Source organism: Anopheles moucheti (assembly GCF_943734755.1).
Source record: "Anopheles moucheti chromosome X unlocalized genomic scaffold, idAnoMoucSN_F20_07 X_unloc_3, whole genome shotgun sequence".
Taxonomy (NCBI): Eukaryota; Metazoa; Arthropoda; class Insecta; order Diptera; family Culicidae; genus Anopheles; species Anopheles moucheti.
Window position 1 is genome coordinate 350,001 of NW_026453537.1, and position 10,000 is coordinate 360,000.

Sequence of the window (10,000 nt, forward strand, 5' to 3'; positions counted from 1 at the left end):
CCCTGTGTTCATGGTTTTCGTGAGCTTCGATAGGTTTGGTCCGTGTTTTTGAGTACTCTTGTCCATGATTTTCGTGTGCTTCTTGAGGTTTGGTCCGATTTTCAGTACTCTTGTCCATGCTTTCACATGCTCTGATAGGTAGGTTCGTTCTCAGTTATCCCTGTGTTCATGGTTTTCGTGAGCTTCGAGAGGTTTGGTCCGTGTTTTTGAGTACTCTTGTCCATGATTTTCGTGTGCTTCTAGAGGTTTGGTCCGATTTTCAGTACTCTTGTCCATGCTTTCACATGCTCTGATAGGTAGGTTCGTTCTCAGTTATCCCTGTGTTCATGGTTTTCGTGTGCTTCCATAGGTTTGGTCCGTGTTTTTGAGTACTCTTGTCCATGATTTTCGTGTGCTTCTAGAGGTTTGGTCCGATTTTCAGTACTCTTGTCCATGCTTTCACATGCTCTGATAGGTAGGTTCGTTCTCAGTTATCCCTGTGTTCATGGTTTTCGTGTGCTTCCATAGGTTTGGTCCGTGTTTTTGAGTACTCTTGTCCATGATTTTCGTGTGCTTCTAGAGGTTTGGTCCGATTTTCAGTACTCTTGTCCATGCTTTCACATGCTCTGATAGGTAGGTTCGTTCTCAGTTATCCCTGTGTTCATGGTTTTCGTGTGCTTCCATAGGTTTGGTCCGTGTTTTTGAGTACTCTTGTCCATGATTTTCGTGTGCTTCTAGAGGTTTGGTCCGATTTTCAGTACTCTTGTCCATGCTTTCACATGCTCTGATAGGTAGGTTCGTTCTCAGTTATCCCTGTGTTCATGGTTTTCGTGTGCTTCCATAGGTTTGGTCCGTGTTTTTGAGTACTCTTGTCCATGATTTTCGTGTGCTTCTAGAGGTTTGGTCCGATTTTCAGTACTCTTGTCCATGCTTTCACATGCTCTGATAGGTAGGTTCGTTCTCAGTTATCCCTGTGTTCATGGTTTTCGTGTGCTTCCATAGGTTTGGTCCGTGTTTTTGAGTACTCTTGTCCATGATTTTCGTGTGCTTCTAGAGGTTTGGTCCGATTTTCAGTACTCTTGTCCATGCTTTCACATGCTCTGATAGGTAGGTTCGTTCTCAGTTATCCCTGTGTTCATGGTTTTCGTTTGCTTCGATTCGTTCACTCTATTACTCTTGTCTTTGGTTTTCGTTTGCTTCGATTCGTTCACTCCATTACTCTTGTCTGTGGTTTTTCGTTTGCTTCGATTCGTTCAGTCCATTACTCTTGTATGTGATTTTCGTTTGCTTCGATTCGTTCAGTCCATTACTCTTGTGTGTGGTTTTCGTTTGCTTCGAGTCGTTCAGTCCATTACCCTTGTCTATGATTTTCGTTTGCTTCGAGTCGTTCAGTCCAATACTTACCCTTGTCTATGATTTTCGCTCTAAGCCCAGTCGCCCTGCGCTCTGGAAATCACATTCCAACTCTATCACCGATAGCGCTCACACCTTGGAAACCACATTTCACCCAGGGGACCTTAGGGTGGATTTTGAGCCTTTCGGGATTGCGAAACCATCATTTAACACTCTAAACTTAATTTCCGCAATCCCAGACGCACTTTCCATATGGTCTCCAAAAATGCGTGTGAGCTGACCTGGTCCCTTATAATAGGCAATGAACACGATTTTGGCAAAATATTTTTTTCAAAATTTTTTGACTCACCGGGTAAAATCGAATTTACTTGGGAAAAATGTTCTAGCAGGGGCCCTCCCATACAAATTTTTTTCTTCTCAAAAATGATTTTCGTTTCACTTTTCATACTCAGGGGAGTCTAAAATTGATGTTTTGAGTCACCGTGAAAAAAAAAATTTTTTGACCCGAGCTTGTGTCGGCGACCCAAAATCGACGCACTTGGGAAAAATGTTCTAGCAGGGGCCCTCCCATACAAATTTTTTTCTTCTCAAAAATGATTTTCGTTTCACTTTTCATACTCAGGGGAGTCTAAAATTGATGTTTTGAGTCACCGTGAAAAAAAAAATTTTTTGACCCGAGCTTGTGTCGGCGACCCAAAATCGACGCACTTGGGAAAAATGTTCTAGCAGGGGCCCTCCCATACAAAAATTTTTTTTTGACTCACCGGGTAAAATGGTCGCACTTGGTAAAAATGTTCTAGCAGGGGCCCTCCCATACAAAAATTTTTTCTTCTCAAAAATGATTTTCGTTTCACTTTTCATACTCAGGGGAGTCTAAAATTGATGTTTTGAGTCACCGTGAAAAAAAAAATTTTTTGACCCGAGCTTGTGTCGGCGACCCAAAATCGACGCACTTGGGAAAAATGTTCTAGCAGGGGCCCTCCCATACAAAAATTTTTTCTTCTCAAAAATGATTTTCGTTTCACTTTTCATACTCAGGGGAGTCTAAAATTGATGTTTTGAGTCACCGAGAAAAAAAAATTTTTTTGACCCGAGCTTGTGTCGGCGACCCAAAAATCGACGCACTTGGGAAATATGTTCTAGCAGGGGCCCTCCCATACAAAAATTTTTTCTTCTCAAAAATGATTTTCGTTTCACTTTTCATACTCAGGGGAGTCTAAAATTGATGTTTTGAGTCACCGAGAAAAAAAAATTTTTTTGACCCGAGCTTGTGTCGGCGACCCAAAAATCGACGCACTTGGGAAATATGTTCTAGCAGGGGCCCTCCCATACAAAAATTTTTTCTTCTCAAAAATGATTTTCGTTTCACTTTTCATACTCAGGGGAGTCTAAAATTGATGTTTTGAGTCACCGAGAAAAAAAAAATTTTTTGACCCGAGCTTGTGTCGGCGACCCAAAATCGACGCACTTGGGAAAAATGTTCTAGCAGGGGCCCTCCCATACAAAAATTTTTTCTTCTCAAAAATGATTTTCGTTTCACTTTTCATACTCAGGGGAGTCTAAAATTGATGTTTTGAGTCACCGTGAAAAAAAAATTTTTTTGACCCGAGCTTGTGTCGGCGACCCAAAATCGACGCACTTGGGAAAAATGTTCTAGCAGGGGCCCTCCCATACAAAAATTTTTTCTTCTCAAAAATGATTTTCGTTTCACTTTTCATACTCAGGGGAGTCTAAAATTGATGTTTTGAGTCACCGTGAAAAAAAAATTTTTTTGACCCGAGCTTGTGTCGGCGACCCAAAATCGACGCACTTGGGAAAAATGTTCTAGCAGGGGCCCTCCCATACAAAAATTTTTTCTTCTCAAAAATGATTTTCGTTTCACTTTTCATACTCAGGGGAGTCTAAAATTGATGTTTTGAGTCACCGAGAAAAAAAAAATTTTTTGACCCGAGCTTGTGTCGGCGACCCAAAATCGACGCACTTGGGAAAAATGTTCTAGCAGGGGCCCTCCCATACAAAAATTTTTTCTTCTCAAAAATGATTTTCGTTTCACTTTTCATACTCAGGGGAGTCTAAAATTGATGTTTTGAGTCACCGTGAAAAAAAAATTTTTTTGACCCGAGCTTGTGTCGGCGACCCAAAATCGACGCACTTGGGAAAAATGTTCTAGCAGGGGCCCTCCCATACAAAAATTTTTTCTTCTCAAAAATGATTTTCGTTTCACTTTTCATACTCAGGGGAGTCTAAAATTGATGTTTTGAGTCACCGTGAAAAAAAAATTTTTTTGACCCGAGCTTGTGTCGGCGACCCAAAATCGACGCACTTGGGAAATTTGTTCTAGCAGGGGCCCTCCCATACAAAAATTTTTTCTTCTCAAAAATGATTTTCGTTTCACTTTTCATACTCAGGGGAGTCTAAAATTGATGTTTTGAGTCACGGTGAAAAAAAAAATTTTTTGACCCGAGCTTGTGTCGGTGACCCAAAATCGACGCACTTGGGAAAAATGTTCTAGCAGGGGCCCTCCCATACAAAAATTTTTTTTTGACTCACCGGGTAAAATGGTCGCACTTGGTAAAAATGTTCTAGCAGGGGCCCTCCCATACAAAAATTTTTTCTTCTCAAAAATGATTTTCGTTTCACTTTTCATACTCAGGGGAGTCTAATATTGAAGTTTTGAGTCACCGTGAAAAAATTTTTTTTTTGACTCACTGGGTAAAATGGTCGCACTTGGGAAAAATGTTCTAGCAGGGGCCCTCCCATACAAAAAATTTTTATTTCTCAAATCGATCCGTGGTTTCACTTTTCATACTCTAGGGCCCATTTGCTTCAACTTTGGAAAAAATTTTCGACGATGAAAAATTTTCACCTTCGACGTCCATCGACCACTCGACCCGAACTTGGTACTTTTGTATGGAGGTACCCGAGTGGTGACTTTTTCATACAAAAATTTTTATTTCTCAAATCGATCCGTGGTTTCACTTTTCATACTCTAGGGCCCATTTGCTTCAACTTTGGAAAAAATTTTCGATGATGAAAAATTTTCACCTTCGACGTCCATCGACCACTCGACCCGAACTTGGTACTTTTGTATGGAGGTACCCGAGTGGTGACTTTTTCATACAAAAATTTTTTTGCGAATACGTGTTCGTTCGCGATCATTTAGGCCATGAACCGCAAGTCCGCTGCGATAGAAATAGTCCATTGTAGTTACTCGACGAGAAAAAAAATCGGGACTTAGAAAAATTTTTGAAAGTCAAATCGTATTGACTTCCAACAACACCTGATAATAAACACACATTGCCTGTTGCACCACAGATCGCATTTGACTTAACAAATCGCCTGTTGGTACGCACATCACCATCGACTTTACCAATCGCGTTTCGCACCGCTAATCCCACTTGGCGTGGAGCCACGCACATAATGTTGCGAGGAGAGTATTAATCGGGACTTAGCGTTTTAAGCTCGCGAACACTCCACTATGGGAGTGCACGCAAGCACCAACTGTACACACACAACACAACAATCACTCTCGCGAACACTCCATTCCCAAAGTGAACGCGAGCACCAGCAAGCATGGGTCGCCTGAGAGGATCGATGCGAACGCATCTCTACAACTCGCAGCTCCCAGCCTGTAGTCCCGTCGTTTGCGGGCGGTCGAAGGTGTCGAAACTAGTTGTATCCACGGTCGACGGAAACACAGCCACCAGGGTTCCCTGTGGTAAGGTACTTCCACGTGCAGCGTGCTCCCGCCCGTTGCGGCTCAGTCTAGTGCTATAGCGGGGATGAGACGTCAGTGTGCGCGGGGCAGCACCGACGGATCTCGGAGGGTTGTTAAGCCCGCTAGCTTCCGATCACCTAATGGGTTTGAGAAGCGCTATCAGCTCGGATTGGATACGACCTTAGAGGCGTTCAGGCATAATCCAGCGGACGTAGCGTCATACCAAAGTCCGGTCGAACTAGTATTGAGCCAGTGGTCCGTACCTGTGGTTCCTCTCGTACTGCACAGGAATTCCGTTAAGATAGCGGCAAACAGCACACACCAGTAGGGTAAAACTAACCTGTCTCACGACGGTCTAAACCCAGCTCACGTTCCCTTGAAAGGGTGAACAATCCTACGCTTGGTGAATTTTGCTTCACAATGATAGGAAGAGCCGACATCGAAGGATCAAAAAGCCACGTCGCTATGAACGCTTGGCGGCCACAAGCCAGTTATCCCTGTGTAGTCTGGTGCGAGCCTCCAGAGAGAGCAGACGGAAATCCGCGTTCCTCCGTGTTTCAGAGCAAAAGTGCGGCAATTTGCGCTTAACCGGTGCGAAAGTTTGCAGTAAAGTTGGAGGTACCCTCTGGAACCCCCCCTGCGAATTTGGTGGCCCCACGCCCCCCCTTGCGTGTGTTATTAAACAAAACGGTTTTTGTGATATATTGTGCGAAAGAGTGAAGTTATCGAAAAAGTGATAGTGACACTTAGTGGACCTCACCAGGCCACACCTTTTGGTGAAGAAACATTCCCCGAATTGATGGAGTTCGCGGAACGGCAGGTGTTTTTGTGATGAAATTTCACACCTGTATAACTCCGAACATTGCGGATCGATTCGGCTGGAAGGTGTCTTAAAAGTTGCGCTCTACAGTAAAAGACAAGTGTTGAAAATTTCGTGGAAATCGGACAAAAACTCAGGGAGTTATTCGCGGACAAAGAAAACCACGTGCTCGTCGAAAATGGCGGCGTGTGTGTGAAAAAGAGCGAGGAAAAAAACTTCCGGACGAATCACCCCCCTGCTGGAGCGCTAGCGCTCCCGGAGGGGCACTCCCGGACGAAATTTCACCGCTCTTTACGTGTGTGTGAGATTTGTGTGTGTGTGACATATTCGGCCCAATACCATCGTGTGGGGTGTCTAACGACGCGTCTCGGAAAGAGGAGTGGGGGAAACGCGGTTTCCTCCCCCTAGCACCACCCACCCGCCACCCAGCCCCGGAAAACCCCCGCGAAAAGTGGTTTTCCGCGATTTTCCCGGCCAAGGAGCGGAGGTAGAGCTCCCGGGTGTTTGGAAGAAAGTTGCGGGGTGAATTATCACTTCCAAAACCGTCGCCGGAAAAGCGATTTTCGCAACATCCAGAAAGATACGGGCGGAAAAGCGTTTTTCCGAAGAAGAAAATTTTCGCCCTGATACCGTCGTGCGGGGTATCAAACGACGAGTTTTCAAGAGAGGAGTCGGGAAAATACCCCCCCACCACCATACCACCCACTCCCACCCCCCTAGGGCGGAAAAACCACCCAGGAAGCGGTTTTTGGCGATTTTCCCGGCCAAGGAGCGGAGGTAGAGCTCCCGGGTGTTTGGAAGAAAGTTGCGGGGTGAATTTTCACATCGAAAACCATCGCCGGAAAAGCGATTTTCGCAACATCCAGAAAGATACGGGCGGAAAAGCGTTTTTCCGAAGAAGAAAATTTTCGCCCGGATACCGTCGTGCGGGGTGTCAAACGACGAGTTTTCAAGAGAGGAGTCGGGAAAATACCCCCCCACCACCATACCACCCACTCCCACCCCCCTAGGGCGGAAAAACCACCCAGGAAGCGGTTTTTGGCGATTTTCCGCGGAAAATTTTATCGCCACCCCACAAAGTGCGGTATCAAAAGAAGCGGCTCGACGAGGCGAGTTCAACGCGCACCCATTCGTCCTCCTACCATCTTCCCGTACCTCACCAGGCCGGAAAAACCTCTCCGTGGCCCGCTATTAGCGTCCTCCCGCAAGGGAGAGTTGAAGTGGGGCGTCAGTAATGGCGACAACTCGCACCACGCGACTCAGGTCGGAGTCCACCGACGAAAGGGTGGGGCGGTCCCTTTCGGCTGTTGAGCCGAAAGTTATGCTTACGCGAGTCTCGGCGACGGCAACGAAGCAGGGAATCTCGGACATGGCGGAGCTCCGACAGCTCCTGAACGATTCGTCGCTGTCCAATGAACAGCTGCGTGCAACGATCGCCGGTCTGCAGCAGGAGATAACGATGCTCCGGCAGCAGATGGAGGCGATGGCAGAACAGGCCAGGCAGGAGACGAAGCTGGTCAGGGAGGAAGCCCGCATGCGTGAGACGGTGGCTCGTGAGGAAAACGAGCGTCTGCGCCACGAGCTGAAGGAGGAGCGCGCCAGCTTCCAAGAACTGCTGGCGCAGACGCTAGGCTACGGGGGTGGCCAGCGTTCAGGGCGGCAGCAGCAGCAACAGCAGCAGCAGCAACAGCAGCAGCAGCAGCACCAGCAGCAGCAGCAGCAGCAGCAGCAGCAGCAGCAGCAGCAGCAGCAGCAGCAGTGGAGGCAGCAGCAGCACCAGCAAGGAGCGGCGATGGCAACGGCAGCTCCACTTCCGGACCAGGAAGGCGGCTCTTGGTCTGAGGTGGTGCGTCGCAAACCAGCACGCCAAACAACGAGCCGACAGCAGCAGCAGCAGCAGCAGCAGCAGCAGCAGCAGCAGTGGCCGGAACTACCGCAACGACGGGCGGAGGTTCAGCGACAGGCGTTCGCTGGGCCATCAAGACAGCAGCCCCAGCAACAGCAGGGACAACAGGCTCGGCGCAGCCAGCCTGCAGCACAACGGGGAGGACAGCGCCAGCGGCAGCGTAAAGCGAAGCCGGACGCAGTAGAAATCGCCCCAGGCGAGGGGCAAACCTGGCTGGAGGTATACCAGGCGGTGCGAGCGGCTCCAGAAATGGAGAAGCACCAGGAGGCCCTAGGTGTAGGACGACGCACCACACGCTCCAGGTTGGTGATGGAGCTTAACGCAGGTGCGGACGCTGCAGGAGTTCTGCAGACCATCAAAGAGGTCTGCGAAAAGGCGGAACTGTCGGCCTCAGCTCGGCTGGTGACGCCTACTGCGGAAATAAAAATCCTGGCGATCGACCCTTTAGCGAAGGAGGCCGATGTGGCGATGGCACTGTCCAATCTGTGCCATATCACCGTGGAGGAGACCTCGGTTCGTCTGCGACCTGCGTGGGACAGCACGAAGGTGGCGATGGTACGGGTACCGGTCAAGGTAGCGGAGAAGCTGGTGGGCGAGCACGTGAAGATCAAGTTCACGTCTTGCCTGATCGAGCAAGTGACGCAACTGCAGGCGCGTCAGCAACGCTGCTTCAGGTGCCTGGAGACGGGGCACATCCGGGCGGCGTGCAAGAGCGAGACGGATCGCTCGGCTTGCTGCATTCGCTGCGGGAAGCCGGACCATCAGGCGAAGAGCTGCACGGCGGAGGTCTGCTGTGCCGCCTGCGGGGGACCGCATCGGGTGGGACACCCGACGTGCCGGCGCTGAGAGTGCTGCAGGTGAACCTCGGGCGATGTCAGGCAGCACAAGACCTGATGTTGCAGACGGCTCGCGAGCTCGAGGTTCAGGTGGTGCTCGCCTGCGAGCTGTATCGGCCGCCTCGCGACGACCCGCGGTGGGCCGTTGATGTGGAGCAGGGCGTGGCGATCATCGCAACGGGCGCCTATCCAATTCAGCGTTTGTGGGGGAGCGTCGCCCCGGGACTAGTGGTGGCCACCATAGCAGGAGTCACGTTTGCCAGCTGTTACGTGTCCCCCAGCAGCGGTCCCGCGGAATTCGAGAGCTTCCTCGGTGCGGTGGAAATGTCGCTCGTCGGACACACAACATCCGTCCTGGCCGGCGACTTTAATGCGTGGAACGAGGAATGGGGGAGCGCGCGCACTACCCAGAAGGGGCAGGATCTCCTGAGTGTGGTGGAGCAGCTGTCGCTGCAGACGCTCAACCGTGGCAACGTGCCCACGTTCAAGGGCAACGGGGCGGCGCGAGAAAGCGTGATCGACGTTACATTCGCTAGCCCATCCATCGCGAGGCCGGGCTCATGGCGAGTGCTGAGCCGATTCTCCGGTAGCGATCACGCCTACGTTGAGTTTCAGGTGGACGTTCCGGGTCAACGTTCCACGCGACGAGGCCAGCAGCAGCGAAGCCGGACAGCAGCCAGCGATGGGACAGCCAGACACGCCGGGACCCGCTGGAAGACGGCGCAATTCGACAGGAGGTGCTTCGACATCGCCCTCACACACGGCCACTTCGAACAGGTCGATACACCGGAGGGGCTGATCGGCGGACTCACCCAGGCGTGCGATGAGACTATGGAGAGAGTGCATGGGGCCACTTTCCACCGCAAGCCCCAGATGTACTGGTGGTCTCCAGAGATCGAGCGCCTGAGGGAGGAGTGCGAAGCAGCGGAGGCCGCTCATTGCCGAGCCCAACTGTCGGAGCGTGCAGCGACATCTGCCAGGCTGCAGGATTGCCGCCGTCTGCTGAAGGCTGAAATAAAGAGCAGCAAAGAAAGCAGCCTCCAGGAGCTGATCGACTGTGTTGAAGCTGAGGTGTTCGGACTCGGGTACAAAGTGGTGCGAGCGAAACTGCGCAGCAGGGCGCCACCGGAAACGGACCGAGCCGTACTCGACCCGATCGTCGACGCGCTGTTTCCGGAGCATCCAGCATTTGAGTGGCCAGACATCGAAGCGTGTGCTGCCTCACACGAGGCTCTGAGGCCGGTCACGGTCGCGGAGATCCTGTCGCTGGCTGAGCGGATGGCTCCCTCGAAGGCGCCAGGGTTGGACGGCATACCCAACGCCGCAGTGAAGGCGGCGATGAGGAAGCATCCGGAGGTGTTCGCGAAAGTCTACAACCAGCTGCTCGA